This window comes from Sus scrofa, chromosome 7 (assembly GCF_054392235.1).
Source record: "Sus scrofa isolate SSC_HxYL_T2T_F1_AM1 chromosome 7, Sscrofa_HxYL_maternal_Yorkshire_Landrace_v2.0, whole genome shotgun sequence".
Taxonomy (NCBI): Eukaryota; Metazoa; Chordata; class Mammalia; order Artiodactyla; family Suidae; genus Sus; species Sus scrofa.
Window position 1 is genome coordinate 83,344,227 of NC_139389.1, and position 19,309 is coordinate 83,363,535.

Sequence of the window (19,309 nt, forward strand, 5' to 3'; positions counted from 1 at the left end):
CCTTTTCATTTTATATTTGTATAATTAAATAAGAGTTTTAAAATGCAAAATATAAGAAGCAGAGGTTCTATGTATAATGTCTGCTTGGGAGACCAATGTGTACACTGAGCTCAGGCCCCATCCACTCTTGACCCCAGACCCTGAGGAGAGCACCTCCACAAGGCAGCCCTTCTTTCCAGGGAGCTGGACAACTAGAGACACAGAGAAAGCAGTCGGCCTACCCTGCCAGCCTGGCCCCTAAGAAGTGGTGGGGAGTTCCTGTCGTGGCTCAGTGGTTAACAAATCTGACTAGGAACCATGAGGTTGCAGGTTCAATCCCTGGCCTCACTCAGTGGGTTAAGGATCCAGTGTTGCCGTGAGCTGTGGTGTAGGTCACAGATGCGGCTGGGATCCCGTGTTGCTTTGGCTCTGGTGAGGCCGGCAGCTATAGCTCCGATTAGACCCCTAGCCTGGGAACCTCCATATGATGTGGGAGCATCCCCAGAAAAAGCAAAAAGACAAAAAAAAAAAAAAGAAGAAGAAGAAGAAGAAGAAGTGGTGGAGCCAGTGGAGACTGGGGAGCTGGGCTGGGCCCACAGGATGAATTGGACCCCAAGTGGTTAACAGGCACTGACTCCAGCTTGGCCACTACTGCAAATCAAACAAGTACAACATGGACCCCTAATGTGGAAAGAGCATTTGGTGGCCCAGCCTCCCAGAGAGGATAAGCACATCAGCATCACCATTTATTCTGCAATGCAGAGGATAGAGCTCATGGAAGGGCCCACCTGACCAACACTGAGAACAGTAAGAGAGTCTCAATATCACAGGGTCAGAAGGAGCAACAGTCTAGGTAAGACAGCTTTGCCCAAACTCAGGGAAGAGGGCCTCTGGACAGCTGATGGTGGCACACAGGAAAGTGCTAAAGAGCCAGTTCCTCCTGGGGTCAGAGTTGTCAGGGCCCAGGTCATAAAGTCCAACAGGAAAACATCAGCTCATCCCCACCCCAATGTTCACCCCTTCCTTGGGAACCTGGGGATTGTGTCTCCTATACCCACAGTTCCTCTGACAACTTTTACATTCACAAGGTCATGCCCAGTGTGGTGGCTAGGCATGTGGGTACATTGAAAGAGCAGTCACAGTTACACTGTGCCCTTCCAAAAATACAGAGATTGAGGTCCCAAGCCCTAGTTGTACAGAATATGAACTTATATGTAAACAGAGTCATTGTGAATGCAATTAATTAAGATGCAGTCTATTGTGAATGCAATTAATTAAGATGCAGTCTTACCGGAGTAGGATGGGCCCTTAATCCAGTATGGCTGGTGTCCTTCAAAGAAGAGGCGAGAGAAACACACGGGGAGAAGGCCACGTGAAGACAAAGGCAGAGACTAACTGAGGCATCTGTAAGCCTCAGAATACCAAGGACTCGCTGCTATCAACAAAACATAGGGAACAGGCGTGGGACGGATTCTTCCTCATAGCCCTCAGAAGAAACCAACACCTTGATCTCAGACTAGCCTCCAGAACTGTAAAAGGATAAATTTCTGTTGTTTTACATCATCTAGTTTATGGTACTTTGTTATAGTGACTTTTGGAATCTTATATAGGAGTCAAGGCAGGCTTCAAGGAATTTTAAGATTTTTTCCAAAAACTGCCATTTATTTTAATAAATGTTTTATATTAAGAGTAGGCTTTAAATTCATAAAAAGCTTTGCCAGTCAAACATATCAAGTAAAGAATCTGGGATGAGTGGGGTAAAGAGTCATTAAAACTGCATTTATAGGGTGTAACTCTAGCTTGCTTCAGAATAACAGGTCTGGAACTTTACACTTGCCTTGTCCTCACAATCCACTGCTCCCTGCCCCTGAGCCCACCCCATGGGCTGCTCCATCGTCAAGACCTTTCTCTGCAAGAAACCACCTCCCTGCTGGAAAGCTGACTCAGAGTTAGGCAGGAAAGACACCTGCATGTGACCTGAAAATCACAAAGCTGACAAATTACTTGTATCCAGAATATTTCAGTAATACATTAAGTACTGAAAAAAACTCAATTAAAATATGAGCAAAATACATAAACAGACACTTCACCAAAAAAGAATTTACAGGTGGAAAATAAGCACATGAAAATATGTCAACTTTATCGGTCATTAGGAAAATGGAAATTAAAAACACAGTGAAATACCACTATACCTCTATTAGAATGGCTAAAACTAAAAGTACTGAAAATACCAAGGGCTTGCATGTTTGTAAACCAACTAGAACTCTCATACCTTGCTGGGAGAAATGCAAAACAGTACAACTAACTTTAGAAAATAGTTTGGCAGTTTCTTACAAAATTAAACATACATTTATTACATGACCTAGAAACCTATCCCTAGATGTTTACCGTATATAAAGGAAAACTTCAGTTCACACTAAACCTGTACACAAATGTTAATAGCAGCTCTATTCATGATTACAAAAATCTGCAAACAACTCAAACGTCTTTCAACAGGTGAAGGGATAAACAACCTGTGACACATGCATACAATGGAATATTATTCAGCACTAAAAAGAAGCAAACTTCTATTCATGCAACAACTTGGATGTACATTAAAGGCGTTATGCTAAGTTTAAGAAGCCAGCCTCAGTAAGACACACATTGTATGATTCCATTTACATGGCATTGCCAAAAAGACAAAACTATAGTGATGGACAGCAGATCCTGCCTGTGCTATCTGGACTATTCATTTGAATATTCAAGGCATGCAGCAATCAAGAGTGCAAAGAATTTGAATGTTACAATTAAATAAGCCTGTGTTTGAATCTAGACTCTTCAGTTTGTGCCTTTAAGAGCCCAATTTCCTCATCCATAAAATGACAGTGAACTACTGTGAGAAATTTTTTAAATTATTATCATTTTTAGGAGTTCCTGTCATGGCTCAGCAGAAACGAATCTGACTAGCATCCATGAGGATATAGGTTCGATCCCTGGCCTTACTCAGTGGGTTAAGGATCCAGCGTTGCTGTGAGCTGTGGTGTAAGTCGCAGATGCAGCTCAGATCTGGCATTGCGGTGGCTGTGGTGTAGGCTGGCGGCTTCAGCTCTGATTCGACCCCTAGCCTGGGAACCTCCATATGCTGCAAGTGTGGCCCTAAAAAGCAATAAAAGAAAAAAAAAGAAATATCACCATTTTTAAATTATGACTTCTTTTGGTGTACAGTGCTATGAGCTTTAACACATATTCATGTAACCTCCATACTGATATACTCAACAGTCTCATCACCTCCCCCAAACTCCCTTATGCTATTCTTTTATAGTCATATCTCCCCACCCTCAACCCTTGTGTAAAAGAACTTCAGGTTTGAGGATGGAGAAAGGAAGTAATGGAAGGAAGGAGAGGGAGCATAAAAGAGAAAGGAAGCAGGAGAGAGAAGTTCAGAAAGAAGCTTTTCTTAGCAGAAGTTCATGTAACACACAATGAGATACAAGGTTATGTATACATCTCTCCCTGACCACCTGACACATGCTACCTATTCTGGAGCTGCAGTTCCACCCTCCACACCTCTGCCAGATGCCAACCCATTCTCTTTGAACAACTTGGCTTTGGCCCCCAGGAAAAGAAAGGCTTGTCAGGAGTGGGAATGCTGGATCCTGGACATATATTCAGACAAAACATTCACTGAAAAAGATACATGTACCCCTACGTTCACTGCAGCAATATTCACAATAGCCGAGATATGAAAACAACTTAAGTGTCCTTCGACGGATAAATGGATTAAGAAGATGTGGTATATACACAATGGAATACTACTCAGCCATAAAAAAAGAACAAAATAATGCCATTTGCAGCAACATGGATGGAACTACAGACTCTTATACTAAGTGAAGTTAGAAAGAGAAAGACAAATACCATGATATCACTTATATCTGGAATCTACTATGTAGCTCAGATGAAACTACCTACGGAAAAGAAACGAACTCATGGACTTGGAGAACAGACTTACGGTTGCCAAGGGGGAGAAGGAGGGAGTAGGACAGACTGGGAGTTTGAGGTTGGTAGATGCAAAATATTGCATTTGGAGTGAATAGGCAATGAGATCCTGCTGTATAGCACAAGGAATTATATCTAATCACTTGTGATGGAACATGATGGAAAATAATGTGAGAAAAAAATATATATATATATGACTGGGCCACTTTGCTGTATAGCAGAAATTGACAGAACACTGTAAACCAACTATAATAGAAAAAATAATTTTTTTAAATGAAAGGCTTGTCACTATCCAGACTCCTGATTTCCTCCCTATACCCTTCTCCAAATGTGGTTAGACAAAAGTTCTATTTTAAAAAAATCCCTAAACATACAAACAACTTATACAACTCAACAGCAAAAAAGCCAACAACGCAATGGAAAAATGGGCCAAAGACCTGAATAGACATTTCTCTGAAGCAGATATACAGATGGCCAATAAGCAGATGAAAAAATGCTCAACATCCCTGATTAATAATTAGAGAAATGCAAATCAAAACTACTATGAGGTACCACCTCACACCAGTCAGAATGGCCATCATTAATAAGTCCACAAATAACAAATGCTGGAGGAGGTGTGGAGAAAAGGGAACCCTCCTGAACTATTGGTGGGAATGTAAACTGGTACAACCACTATGGAGAACAGTATGGAGGTATCTTAGAAAACTATACATAGAACTACCATATGACCCAGCAATCCCACTCCTGGGCATCTATCCGGACAAAACTTTCCTTGAAAAAGACACATGCACTCGCATGTTCACTGCAGCACTGTTCACAATAGCCAAGACATGGAAACAATCCAAATGTCCACTGACAGATGACTGGATTAGGAAGATGTGGTATATATACACAATGGAATACTACTCAGCCATAAAAAAGAACGACATAATGTCATTTGCAGCAACATGGATGGAACTAGAGACTCTCATACTGAGTGAAATAAGTCAGAAAGACAAAGACAAATACCATACGATATCACTTGTATCTAGAATCTAATATACAGCAGAAATGAACCTTTCGGGAGTTCCTGTTGTGGCGCAGTGGTTAACGAATCCGACTAGGAACCATGAGGTTGCGGGTTCGATCCCTGCCCTTGCTCAGTGGGTTAACGATCCGGCGTTGCCGTGAGCTGTGGTGTAGGTTGCAGACGTGGCTCGGATCCCGCGTTGCTGTGGCTCTGGCGTAGGCCAGTGGCTACAGCTCCGATTCGACCCCTAGCCTGGGAACCTCCATATGCCGCGGGAGCAGCCCAAGAAATAGCAACAACAACAACAACAAAGACAAAAAGACCAAAAAAAAAAAAAAAGAAAGAAATGAACCTTTCCACAGAAAAGAAAATCATGGACATGGAGAACAGACTTGTGGTTGCCAAGAGGGAGGGGGAGGGAGTGGGATCGACTGGGAATGTGGGGTTAAAAGATGCAAGCTATAGCCTTTGGAATGGATAAGCAATGAGATCCTGATGTAAAGCACTGGGAACTATATCTGGTCACTTATCATGGAGCATGATAATGTAAAAAAAAAAGAATTATACATGTATGTGTGACTGGGTCACCTTGCTGTACAGTACAAAATTGACAGAAGACTGTAATGGAAAAAATAAAAATTATACAGGAAAAAATAAATAAAAATCCCTAAATGACACCCAGAGAGTTGGCCTGACCCTCTGATTATTGCAAATGAACACTACCTGACTGATTAGTCTTACCTAAGTTGCCCCAACAGCCCTACCAAAATCGTATCTGCAGTTGAGCAGCATTTGCCATTCTAGAAACAAAAGAAGTTCTTTGCAACCAAAGATGTAGGATGTGGAGAAAAGATTAGACAAAGAAGTCATCCTCATAAGGCCTTAATCCAAGTAGGAGTACAGCAATCCCAGCAGAAGAAAAATAACAGGCCATTCTAGGACCATCAAGAGGACAAGTCTCTCCCAATCCAGGGAAATCCCATGTTCCCTGAGCTTGGCCCATAAGATGCAGGACTATAGACTGTAAGCAGTAGGACTGAGCCTGAAACAACCACTGGCAACAACCACAGATTTTAAAAAGCCATGTGGATCCCTGGAATGGAAATAAGAGTTGACGCCTCACCAGTATCCCCTATAGTCCATACAAGAAAGCTAAGACCATCATAGCTACAGTGTGTATAATTCTGAGGTGCAGAAGACGACAGCCCATGGAGTGGGTCTGCTTGACTGATGGTAAGAACATTAAGGGTAGTGGTAGCATCACACAGTCTATAGGAGGAGCCCGACACTTTCCTTTCCACTAACTGTGAATCTTAAACAAGACTCCATCCAGCTTCTACTTGAATTATCTTCATCAATGGGGAAATCACCTTTCCTGACCACACATTCATGTTGTAACAATTTATTATTAGTAAAGTCTCCCTTCAACAGAGTCAACATCTGCTTCCTAATATGCTACAGAATAGGACCTAGAGACTACCTAGCCAGAAACAACACCCCAACTCCACCATGAGACTATTTGCCAAAGGTCTCACTGCCGGTTGGCTTGACCCAGGCATTGTAGGCAGCACCAGACAGCTGAGTCATAACTAATTCTTCCCCTCAAAGCCAGACTTAAGAATCTGATTGCAGTGGCCTGGGTTGCTGCAGAGGTGCGAGTTTGATCCTAGCCGGGCACAGTGGGTTAAAGGATTCAGCATTGCCACAGCTGCGGCGTAGTACACATATGAGGCTCAGATTTGATCTCTGGCCCAGGAACTTCCATGTGGGCCTAGCCTGGGAACTTCCATGTGCTGCATAAGAGGCCCTTAAAAGAAAAAAAAATTTTTTAAGTGGTAGATAGCGCAGGGCCCGGATTTGAAATGAGGAAAGTGTAATTCTGAGCTGTGAGCCTGAATAGCCAGATTCATAAAACTGAGATACCAGTTACCTATTTCGCAGGATTGTTGTGAAAATAATATTAAACCTAACAGTGTAGCCATAAATGATATATGCACACGCTCTCAACACGGTAATTCCAATGCCATTTGCTCTTTTGATAATGTATGTGAAGTCCAAGTATAGGGTTTGATCCCTTTCCCCATCTACCCTCCTTGGATCACTCTCTTTGGCCAGTGAATCTTCAGGGGAAGAGGGGGATCCAGGAGAATGTTCGCCAAGTTACAGCAATCACCCTTTAAGTGGAGTGTGGCTTCCGTCTCATGATGGAGTGGAATCAAATGGAATGGAATGGAGTGGAAACTAATAGAGAGCACTGCACATGACAAGGATAAATACTGTCTCCTGAAACTTTTGATTCCTTTGCCCGTGTGTAAGTGGGTGCTCGTGTACTCACACATCCGTAGGTATATGCATTGGGTCTTTCTGCAACATGTGTTTCCTACTGTGGGCTGTGGCCATAAAAGCACATATGCTTCTGAATGCTCAGTGTAAAGGCTCTCCCCGACCCATGTCCCTCATGGGACCATAATTAGCTGCTCTACCTGGGAGAGACAGATCCTCCATCGCCCAGCACAGATGAGGCACCGTGGCTGAGAGCTCATCCCTGAAGCCAAGGCTTGGGCATTCAGAACTCAGCTTCACCCCAAGTCAATCAGAGGGCATCTTTGGGGGGGAATTTTCTGATCAGGAAGATGGCCAGCCCAGCACGAGGGAAGAAAATGTGACCACGTAGTTCCTGTGGTTACCAGCCCTGCCCTGCCCTCGCTTGTTGGGAGTTATAAACCCAAGCCTGGAAAAGAGAAGCAGCCCCTGCCCTGGGCAGCCTCTCTGAGAAGATGTGTCGTCTTCCTCTCCCTCTGCTGCTCTTCCTTCTATGCTCCAGAGCTAAAGCTGGTGAGTCTCGGGATCCTTCCCACTGCAAGATGCAGGATCAGCCCCTAAAACAAAGTTTAGTCTGAAGACTGAGTTCCCACTATGGCGCTGTGGGTTCGGTGGCATCTTGGCAGTGCTGGGACACTGGTTGAAGCCCTGGCCCAGCACAGTGGTTACGGATCTGGCATTGCCGCAGCTGCTGTAGGTTGAACCTGAGGCTCAGATCTGATCCTTGGCCGGGGAACTCCATATGCTGCGGGGTGGCCAAAAAAGAAAAGAAAAGAAAAAGCTTAGTCTGAGGACAGCTGACTCATAAACAGAACCTGAGGATCTCTCCCCAAGAGCCCCGAGTGCAGTTTCCACTTGGACTTTGCCCCCCCGCCCCCATTCTCTGCAGCCTATGGTAGTTCCCAGGAACGAGGCACCCCACATTGATGGGGGAAAGCCCAGAGCAGGTGGGAGGAAGAGGGTGTCTGCTCCTTAAATCACGTGTGACACTCCGCTTATAGTCCTTGTAATCTGGCTGATGTGTGAGTGCTCACGGATATGGAGATGGTCGAGACAGGAACCTGGAGAGCTTGTCCTGCATGTGACAGAGGAGGGCTGAGCAAGCCCAGCATGGACTGGGGGAAATTCATGGTGAAAAGTGACAGCATGGCGTCTGAGGCCAAGCTGGCTGCCTTGTCTGGGAGAAGGAATGAGAACTTCTGTGGGGGCTGCAGGTGGGGAAAGCAGAATCCAGAGCCACCTGAGAGGGAAGATGGGTAGAACACAGGCTGAGGGTGGAGTCAAAAAAAGCCTCCCCCAGTTTTAACCCAGCTTATGCATTCGGTGTTCACGCCCTGGGGTTCTCTGTTCCAGGGGAATCATCGGGGGCCCAAAGAGCAAGCCACATTCTCGCCCCTGCATGGCCCACCTGGAAACTGTCACTCCCCAGGATAAGCTGCCGGCTCGTGGTGGTTTCCTGATAAGAAGGGGCTTCGTGCGGACAGCTGCTCACTGTGCAGGAAGGTGAGACAACAGGGGCCTGTTTCTCTCCAAATGGGAGCCACCAGGGACACCCCAGCAGGGCCTGAGGGAGGCTCCTGGGCCTGGGTCTCTTTAAGGAGAGGCAAGCCTCAAGGAAAAAGAACTCAGCTGAACACAGCCTGACCCTCACTCACTGTGAACTCAGCTCCCCTACAAAGGAAAGGAGCCCCTCTTCTAGAAGTAGCCCCCTCTCCCTGACCGCAACACGTGGGATGTGGCCTCACTCTTCAGAGTCCTCCCCAGTTCTCTGGGCCACTTCCTCTAGACCCTTTTCAAGGACATTAAGCTTTAAGTCTCAGGGACCTGAACCCATCCTCTCCATGAGAGGCCGGGAACAGGGTCTACTTGAGACTTCACCACTCCCCCCTTTCCTCTGGCACCTCTGGCTCCAGAGAGCTTTGTGCGGTTTTTTGTTCTTTTTAGGGCCACACCAGTGGCATATGGAAGTTCCCAGGCTAGGGATGGAATCGGAGTCACAGCTGCCAGCCTACACCAGCAAGTGGGATCTGAGCTGCACCTGTGACCTACACCACAGCTCACGGCAACGCCGGATCCTTAACCCACTGAGCGAGGCCAGGGATCAAACCCTAGTCCTCATGGATACTAGTCGGGTTCATAAGCCACGGAGCCACGACGGGAACTCCTCCACAGGGCTTTCTCTCATCAGGGTGCCTTGATTAGGAAGTACCAACCCTGTCCCCTGGGTCCTCCATGGCCTGCTCAGTCTCCAGCGAGTCCCAGGAGCCCTGGAAATTCTCTCTGTTCCCTCAAAGCTCTTTCCTGAGTAAAACCTCAGCCCCTCCAAAACAATCGCCCACAAAACGTGGGGAGGGGCAGGTAGAGACCACTGACCCTGGGAGAGACTCCATCCCTTTTTCTCAGAATGGGTGTGTCTCAGGAAAAACCCAAACGGTCACTGTTTCTCTCCTGTCCTCCTTCTCCCTCACAAAGGTCTGTGACAGTCACCCTTGGAGCCCATACCATAAAAAAGAAAGAAGACACATGGCCGAAGCTTGAGGTCGTAAAACAGTTCCCTCACCCAAAACATGATACCACTGTTGACCATGACAGTATGGTACTGAGGGTACACATTCTCCTTCTCCAGGGCTTCGCCTTCAGGTCCCACTGCCCTGACGTTTCCCAACCTGCCTCCCCCGCAGCTCACCCCTCTGGACGTGGCTCTAGTGAGAAGCACTTGCCCTGTCCCTCCCTGAGTACTTCCAACTGCCCCAAAGCCCACTTGTAGCACTGACAGCTCTCGTTTCCTTCCCAGTTGAAGGAGAAAGCCACCCTGACCCTGGCCATGGGGATGCTCCCCCTTCCACCCCAATTCAGCATCGTCCCACCTGGGAGACTGTGTCGGGGGCTGGCTGGGAAAGAACAACTGGGGAGGAATCGGCCTCCCGCACTCTGCAGGAGGGGAAGCTGAGACTTGTGGAGCCCCAGGCTTGTAGGCACTTCACTGCTTTTGACTACAGTCTCCAGCTGTGCGTGGGCAATCCCCAGAAGGCCAAACCTGCATTGACGGTGATCCTCAGACGAGGGTCTCCTCCACAAATCCCTGTTCAGGGTTCAGAGATCTCCTGGAAGGAGACGGAGTCAGAAGCGTGTCAGCCAGTGACAGAGTTTGAGTTCACAGGACTGAGGAGCTGGAACTGTCTGTGCCTCTGCAGACTGGCCTCCTGCGGCCCGATGCAGTCTCTGACCACCCCACCCAGGCTGCGGCATGGGGCTCCTGGGATGACAGGAAGGAGAGGCAGGAGCAGCATCAGACAGAGACACAGGACCCCATGAGGAATGAGGGCTCCCAGATCGGATGCTGGGTCTGATCAGCTCAGAGTTGGGGCCGTGGGAAGGAGTGTGTGGTGTCCCTGGCTCACTTCTCTCCCTCTCCCTCTGTGCCCCACAGGGAGACTCGGGGGCCTCTTCTGTGCTCTGGGGTGTCTCCTATGGACCGTCGGATGCAAAGCCCCCTGCTGTCTTCACCCGGATCTCCCATGACGGGCCCTGGACTGCGAAGGTCCTGAAGGAGAATTAGCCTGGAGCCTGGGCCAGCCTGAGTGGAGACCTACCACTGGACTTGAGTCGGTTCTCCTGCCACTCACTCTGGATCTGCCTCCGGGTCCTGCTGACGTCCCGCCAGGTCCCTAAGCTTCAAGAAGGCTCCTCCAGATCACAGAAATCCCAGTAATTCTCAGGAAAGACTGGGCTTCCAGACCGAGTGTGTGTCTCCTCTCTCCACTGCTCTCTCCTCGCAGCATCGGGCACTCCATAAGCCTTGACGGGGGTGCCTGTGTGGTGTGTGTGTGTGTCAAGAGAGAGACAGACATGCAGAGGACATAATGAAGAAAAATAGGGAAAGAAAGAAGAGAAAGGGGTTCCTCGGTGAGCCAGGACCCGTATTTCCAACTTGGACAAGAAATTACACCAGACCCTTGCCTGCCTTCATCGTCCATGGGACATCAATTCTGACTGACCAGAATCACGGAGAACACTGTGAACGGAAGGATGTTCACAGCATCCCTGACCTCCCCCACTAGATGCCAGGGCCACAGCCCCCTCTCACCACCAGCGATGAACCACAACCGTCCCCAGGCATTGCTAGTGTCCCTCGGGGGAGTGGGAGCATGTGGCGTGAAGTTGTTGGGCAGGAATGACCCTGGGTTGGGAAGCAGGGGTGTAGACGCCCGCCTTAGAGAGGCAGTTGGCGTTGCACTGGGCCCCCCTCCCAGACGACCTCGATAAGAGAAGATCTACCATCTGTGGGGCTTCGATCTGAGATGTAGAGATCATCCCTCACTCACTTCTGCACAACAGATACAGGGGGCCGATTAGAGGAAAGAGCATCACACGTTTTGCCTGAACAACAGCCACAAACGGCTGCCCCCAAACCAGCAGGAAGTTGAAGGCCTAGAGCCTGCTCGGGGACCCAACTCTTGCTGGTTGAGCGACTGGTTGGAGGAGAGAAAAAGGGCAGCACAGGGACAGACACAACAGGAGCCTGCAGCCAATACACTCCTCACTTCTGAGGTCACAGTGATTCCCTTCAATTAAATGAACGGTTTCTAAAAATCCATCTCTAATGAATAATCAGAAAAATACATAAAAGTTTATGAATAAAGATTCTTTGGAGAGTGGCTTAAACACAGAAATTTATTTCTCACAATTCCTCTTTTTTAATTTTTTTTTTTTTTTTGGCCACCCCAGAATAAAGATTTTTAATCTCAGCATTTTTAATAGCAGAAAAACTGGAATCCCAGCCATGGAACAAAGTTTAAATAGTAAATTCATGTCACTGAACATTTTGAATTCATTAAAAATTTCAAAACACTGAATCATACAGGAGTATTCAATGTAATGGAATGCTTTTCAAAAGCAATATAAAAAAAATCTCCCTACAGTAGAATCTCAATTTTATAATTACGTGTTTCATGTATGCATAGAAAAATACTGGAAGAAATTACATTGAAATAATTATAGTGGCTATGATAGAGGTAAGGATCAATAGCTATATATCTTTATTTCACTTATTTCTGACTCCAAAGCCCAGATAATTTAAATGCTGCTGACTCAGCACCATGTATCTATCTACCAGTGGAAAAGCACATATACCCATTCATTCACCACTGGTCAAGTTCTGTTCAGTGGGGAGTAAACATCCTTGTACTTCCAGATTGTGTCACTCAGGCCATCCAGGAGGCTGCGAAGAAATATAAGGCTTTGTGGGATTCCTTGGATCACTGCACATGCATGGTGGTCTCTCCTTGTTAATTAGCACCTTGCATGGAAGTTCTCTGGTCTTCAGCAAAGGTAGTGGTAGCCAGGGACTTATACTCATGGGAATGGCATGAGCTGGGAAGTAACAGTGACTAAGCTGACCGGAGGTACTGATAAAACGGTCCTGACTAAGCCTTCCCCTTATGTCGCCCAAATCCACTTACACCTCCTGACAGTATCTGGATCTTGCCTGAGAACAAGATGCCCATCCTTCTTTCTTGAAAAGGAAGGTACAAGTTCAAACCTTCAATTTAATAGCCGATCACAGCTGTTAAAGACTTAAACAGCTGAAAAGACTGAAAGACAGTTGGCAAACCAAGTTTCAGTGTCCTCTATCCAGCTGGCCCCAAGGTCTTAATTTATATTTCTCGTCTCACTCCTCCACCACCCATTCTAGATTTCCCTCCCCTTTGGTCAGCCCTTGAGTTGGTCTGGGTTGTGTATCTGGTGCGGTGACCACCCCTGGGAAGACTGAGTCTCTAGTTGCCTTATACTTGTCAGGTCACAGAGCACAAAAGCATGAGGGATGCCCCCAGTAAATGCCCAGGGTTCAAGCCATACTCTTCTCTTTCTGCATCGTACAGCAGCAACCCTAGCTTCTCAAGGAAATCAAGGTCAACTACTCCAGCCTGTATAGTAATTCTTTTCCTTGCCTGATGGTCCACTGATACGAGGAGCCCAAAATGGCTGGGTGATAGTCACAACTTCCAGTTCATGGAGCCCCGACCACCTCCTTCAGTGAAAGCATTTTCTTCCTAGAAATTTGGACCCATTTAACTTTACTTGCCCCATCTAACCCCAGTGAAAGATGCTTCATGTGTGTGCCATCTCTCTTTCTCCTTTTCTAACTCTTCATCCACCTTCTCCTCTCCTTCCACCTCTTCCATCATTCCCGCACCTACCCACACCAGGCCAGGTCACAGATAAACCAATATCAATTCATCAGAAGTGTCCCTAAAGGCGATCCCATGGCTTCTGGAGGTCTCTATCCCCAATACCCACTTATCTATACCAAAACCATGTTTGTGACTAAAAATCAGAGAATTAGGACAAAGTGGGAAGCATCACAGGCCTGCAGCACTCCAGACTGTCAGGTCTAATTAAGTTATCCACAGTAAATGAAACTTATCAGGCCAATGAATGAGAGGTCAGTCCAGGGCAAGATCTCTCAACCCAGAAAAGGGACCCATAGGCCTCAGCCAAACCTTGCCCCAAAACCACCTCTGAGTGCACCTGAAATCTAGCTGTCACTAACATCAGAGTGACCCCAAATATCTAGAGAATTCTAGTCAGAATTTCTTAAATTAAGCCAAGCCTCCCAACAAATACCTTTCTTAAAATTCTTTGCCTCATACTTTATACTCATCACCACCTGCCACTGGAAACAGGATCAGGAAACTAATGCAAATATCCTCCAGTCTCAAAAAGCCTAAGGTGACTACAGGCCACAGTTCTGAGATCATCAGACTTCATTCTAATTTATAGGAGACAAGAAAGACAGGCCTTCCTGCTTGGCTTTTAGTTTGTAAGTAACTCTCCTGCCTCCACAGCCACCCACACCAGGACTCCCCACAGCAAGGACCAACAATAACCCCTCCTACCTCCTGCCTCAGAGCTCCTGAGTCCAGCTCCAAATCTCTTTATTCTCTTTAAAATTACTTTTATATTTTTATAAATTACAAAAAAATGAAAAAATACAAAGAAGCAAAAGTGCTTTCTGAAGCATCTACTTAAATGCTCAGCAAATGATCTTATCCCTGTTATTTCCATACACAGCCCAGTCCCTAGGTAACAGGGAAACCACAGGACATGGTACCATGATGCCCAGGAAAGAAGACGGGGGAGGAAGGACAGCCTCAGGAGTGTTCAGAAGCTGTGCTGAAAGGAAGAACCTATGGGAGAACTTTAAGGATGCCCTAAGGCCAGTGTCTAAGTCTGCCCCAGGCTGTAAGCCTAGAGGAAATAAGCTCTTCCCGGACACAAGGTGTGGAAAGAGCTGCTGATGTCACACAATCTCTTCAACCAACCCACCCGGAAAAGATAAGATCAACCACCAGTGCAGATTTGAGTCAGAGATGCAAAGAATATCCTCCCCCTGGCTGTCGAGTGCTGGGGTCTGATAAGAGGAGAGATGTCACAACATCTGCAGGAGAATTAGCCCAGATATAAGATGATTTCCCCATGCCATGGGAAAGAATAGCCCAGGACCTGCTCTGCACAAACACTAGATCACAGTCCAAAGCAGCCAGATGCCCTGGGTTCTACCAAAAAGTCAAGGACAGAAGTGAGGAGGCTTCACCTCCTATGTCCTCAACACTCAAGAGTGCTTTCCTTTCCTCCTGCTTTTTCCTTCTGCTGTCTGGCCTTTGCATTCACAGAACCCAAATCAAGGTGAAAAACTATGATTCTGACACCAAACTACCCCATGAGTCTCAACAAGGGCACTCAGTCACTCACTCACAGACATATGTGCTACTGACCTATCTCCCAATAAGTACTGATACTATAATATTAAATTATAGTATATTATTATGATTACTATCATCATATTGAGCATCATCAACATTGTTAGTCATCATTATTGTGGTTGTTACTGTTGCTATTATTACTGACTCTTGTTGTTGTTATAAAATATGGACTAAAGTTTCTCTATCCATGACAAAAAAAAAAGTCAGCCTTGAGCCAACAAAGAGTAGGCTTGACGCCAGGCAGAGCTGGGCAGGCAGCCCTCAAGATCCCCAGGTGCATCAGAGTCCCAGGGGAAGCACCAGCACACTCTCCCCCAGACTTCACACCACACCAGTGCTTAGGCCCAATTCTGTGTGACCTTAACAATGCCCAGCACGTGTTGGGTGAGAAAAAAGAAGTCAGTTTTTGTTGAGGTCAGTGGGGCACTAGCGGGCACTATCCCCTGCCCTAGCTGAGAGGAGACCAGATCTCTGATTCAGGTAGAGCCTCTTCTCCAAAGATGCTCAAGCCTTCACATCCAGCCAGCCTTCCTCTGGACTAAAAGCCCCACTGGATGCCCAGTTACTAGGCAGATTTGGCTTCCTTCAGCCTGCCCTGGACTTGGGGCTAGGACTCCCTCAGCTGGCCACCTAGAGCTTGGCACCTTTTGAGCAAAAAGATTCCTCTCTGTGATGGCCCAGCCATCAATCAATAAACAAATCCTACTGTGCACCCAGAATGTCCCAAGCACAAGGAGACAAGAGTGAATAAGACAGGCTCAGTGTCTATCAGAGCTCACAGTCTATGACACTTTGGCCTAATGATAATATCCAGGACGGGCATTCCTGTTGTGGCTCAGCAGGTTATGAACCCGACTAGTATCCATGAGGATGCAGGTTCAATCCCTGGCCTCCCTCAGTGGCTTAAGGATCAGCGTTGCCTGGAGCTGTGGTGTAGGTCGCAGATACGGCTCAGATCTGGTGTTGCTCTGGCTGTGGCGTAGGCCAGCAACTGCAGCTCAAATCTGACCCCTAGCCTGGGAACCTCCACATGCTGTGGATGCAGCCCTAAAGAGACAAAAAAAAAAAAAAAAAAAAATCCAGGAAGAACACAACTTGTCAAAAATCTGTTTGAAAAAAAATGTAATAATTTCATTAAAAAAAAATACAGAGTGACAGGATTAAGATGGGGGAGTAGGACTGGAGCTCACCTTCTCTCATGAAAACACCAAAATTACAACCAACTGCGGAACAGCCATCAACAAAATAGACTGGAAACTACCAAAATAGCCTACACCAAAAAAACAAAGAAGCCACATCGAAACAGTAGGAAGGGCACTTACATGATATAAGCAATCACATACCCACCAGTTGAGCAATCCACAAACTGGAAAATACCTATCGCAGAGGCTCTCCCACAGGAATGAGAGTTTTGAACCCCACATCAGATTCCCATGCCTGGGGGTCTGGCATTAGGAGGAGGAGCCCCTGGAGCATTTTCACTGAAGACCAGCAGGGCTTGTGTGCAGGAGCTCTACAGGACTGAGGAATCAGAGACTCCACTCTTAGAGGGTACACATAGGTTTTCATGTGCACTGGTTCCCAGGACAAAGCAGAGATTCCATAAGAATCTGGGTCAGACTTGCCTGCGAATCTTGGTGGATCTCACGAGAATACAGAGGGCAGCTGTGGCTCCTTGTGGGGGAAGGACATTGGAGGCAGAGGTCTCAGGAATAATCATCAGCACAAACTCCTTTGGAGGTGGCCATTTTGGAAAAATAGGACCCCTAATATAGGATCACCCCAATATACAAGTCAACTGCTAATAGCCTTAGAAGGATAAATTGACAATAACACAATAATAGCTGGGGACTTTAACATCCCACTTACAGCGATGGACAGATCATCCAGACAGAAAATCAATAAGGAAACACAGGCCTTAAATGATGCATTATACCAGATGGACTTAATAGATATTTATAGAATAATCCATCTAAAAGTAGCAGAATAGGAGTTCCTATAGTGGCACAGTGGTTAATCAATCCGACTAGGAACCATGAGATTGCAGGTTCGATTCCTGGCCTCACTCAGTGGGTTAAGGATCCAGTGTGGCTGTGGCTGTGGCGTAGTCTGGTGGCTACAGCTCTAATTCAACCCCTAGCCTGGGAACCTCCATATGCCACAGTGTGGCCCTAAGAAGCAAAAAAAAATAAAATAAAATAAAAATAGCAGAATACACAATCTTCTCAAGTGCACACAGAACATTCTCTAGCATAAAGAACATTCTGGGCCACAAATCAAGCCTCAGTAAATTTTTTTAAATTGAAATCACCTCAAGCATCTTTTCTGACCACGATGCTATAAGACTAGAAATCAACACGAAAAAAACTACAAAACACACCAACACATGGAGGCTAAACAACATGCTACTAAACAACCAATGGATCACTGAAGAAATCAAGGAGAAAATTTAAAAATACCTAGAAGCAAATGACAACAAAGATATAACAGTCCAATACCTACAAAATGCAGCAAAAGTAGTTCTAAGAAGTTTACAGCAATACAAGTCCACCTCAGGAAACAAGAAAAAGCTCAAATAAATAAACTAACTTTGCACCTAAAGCAACTAGAGTAAGAAAAACAAACAAAACCCAAAGTTAGCAGAAGGAAAGATATCATAAAGATCAGAGCAGAAATAAATGAAATAGAAATGAAGAAACTCATAGAAAAGATCAATGAAACTAAAAGCTGGTTCTTTGAAAAGATCAACAAAATGGATAAATCCTTAGCTAGACTCATCAAAAAAAAAAAAAAAGAGAGAGAGAGAGAGAGAGAAGACTCAAATCAATAAAATTAGAAGTGAGGAGTTCCCGTCGTGGCGCAGTGGTTAACGAATCCGACTAGGAACCATGAGGTTGCGGGTTCGGTCCCTGCCCTTGCTCAGTGGGTTAACGATCCGGCATTGCCGTGAGCTGTGGTGTAGGTTGCAGACACGGCTCAGATCCCGCGTTGCTGTGGCTCTGGCGTAAGCCGGTGGCTACAGCTCCGATTCAACCCCTAGCCTGGGAACCTCCATATGCCGCGGGAGCAGCCCAAGAAATAGCAAAAAGACAAAATAAAATAAAATAAAATAAAATAAAATAAAATTAGAAATGAAAAAGAAGTTACAAAGGACATCACAGAAATACAAAGGATCACAAGAGACTATTATAAGCAATAATATGCCAAGGAAATGGAGAACTTCAAAGAAATGGACAAATTTTTAGAAAGGACTAAAGCAAGAAGAAATAGAAAATATAAATGGACCAATCACAAGTACTGAAATTGAAACTGTGCCTAAAAATCTTTCAAGAAGCAAAGGTTCAGGATCAAGAGTTCCCTTTGCGGCACAGCAGAAACAAATATGACTAGTATTCACGAGGATGCAGGTTTGATCCCTGGCCTCACTCGGTGGGTCAGGGATCCTGCACTGCTGTGAGCCGTGGTGTAGGTCACAAACATGGTTCAAATTCTGCATTGCTGTGGCTGTGGTATAGGCTGGCAGCTGTATTTACAATTCAACCCCTAGCCTGGGAAATTTCATATGCCTCAGGTGGGGGCCTAAAAAGGAAAAAAGGAAAAAAAAAAAAAAAAAGTTCAGGATCAGATGGCATCACAGGCAAATTCTACCAAAAATTTAGAGAAGAGTTAACACCTATACTTCTGAAACAATTCCAAAAAAATTCAGAAAAAGGAACACTCCCAAACTCATTCTATGAGGCCACTATCACCTTGATACCAAAAACTGACAAATATACTGCAAAAAAAAAAAAAACTACAATCCAATATCAGTGATGAACACAGATGCAAAAATCCTCAACAAAATACTAACAAACCGAATCCAGCAATATAGTAAAAGGATCATACACCATGATCAAATGGGATTTATCCCAGGGATGCAAGGATTTTTCAATATCCACGAATCAATCAGTGTGATACACCACATTAACAAACTGAAGGATAAAAACCATATGATCCTCTCAACAGATGCAGAAAAAAGCTTTTTGACAAAACCCAACACCTATTTCTGATTTAAAAAAAAAAAAAAACACCAAAAATTGGGCAAAGAGGGAACCTACCTCAACACAATAAAGGCCATATATGACAAACCCACAGCTAACATCATTCTCAATGATGAAAAGCTAAAAGAATCCCAGCTAAGATCAGGAACAAGACAAGGATGTCCACTCTCACCACTTCTATTCAACATAGTTCTGGAAGCCCCAGCCATAGCAATTAG

The 19,309-nt window shown here is 45.7% G+C and overlaps 1 long non-coding RNA gene across 1 annotated transcript in view; it reads right to left on the reverse strand.

The window, feature by feature from the left end:
* Window positions 1-1,322, reverse strand: part of LOC146401694 (uncharacterized) — a 32,982-nt gene extending 31,660 nt beyond the window's left edge. Inside the window, exon 1 of the long non-coding RNA XR_002345898.2 lies at window positions 1,271-1,322. This is a non-coding gene — a long non-coding RNA (uncharacterized LOC146401694). The remainder of the gene's footprint in view (window positions 1-1,270) is intronic.
* Window positions 1,323-19,309: the final 17,987 nt, after the last annotated feature.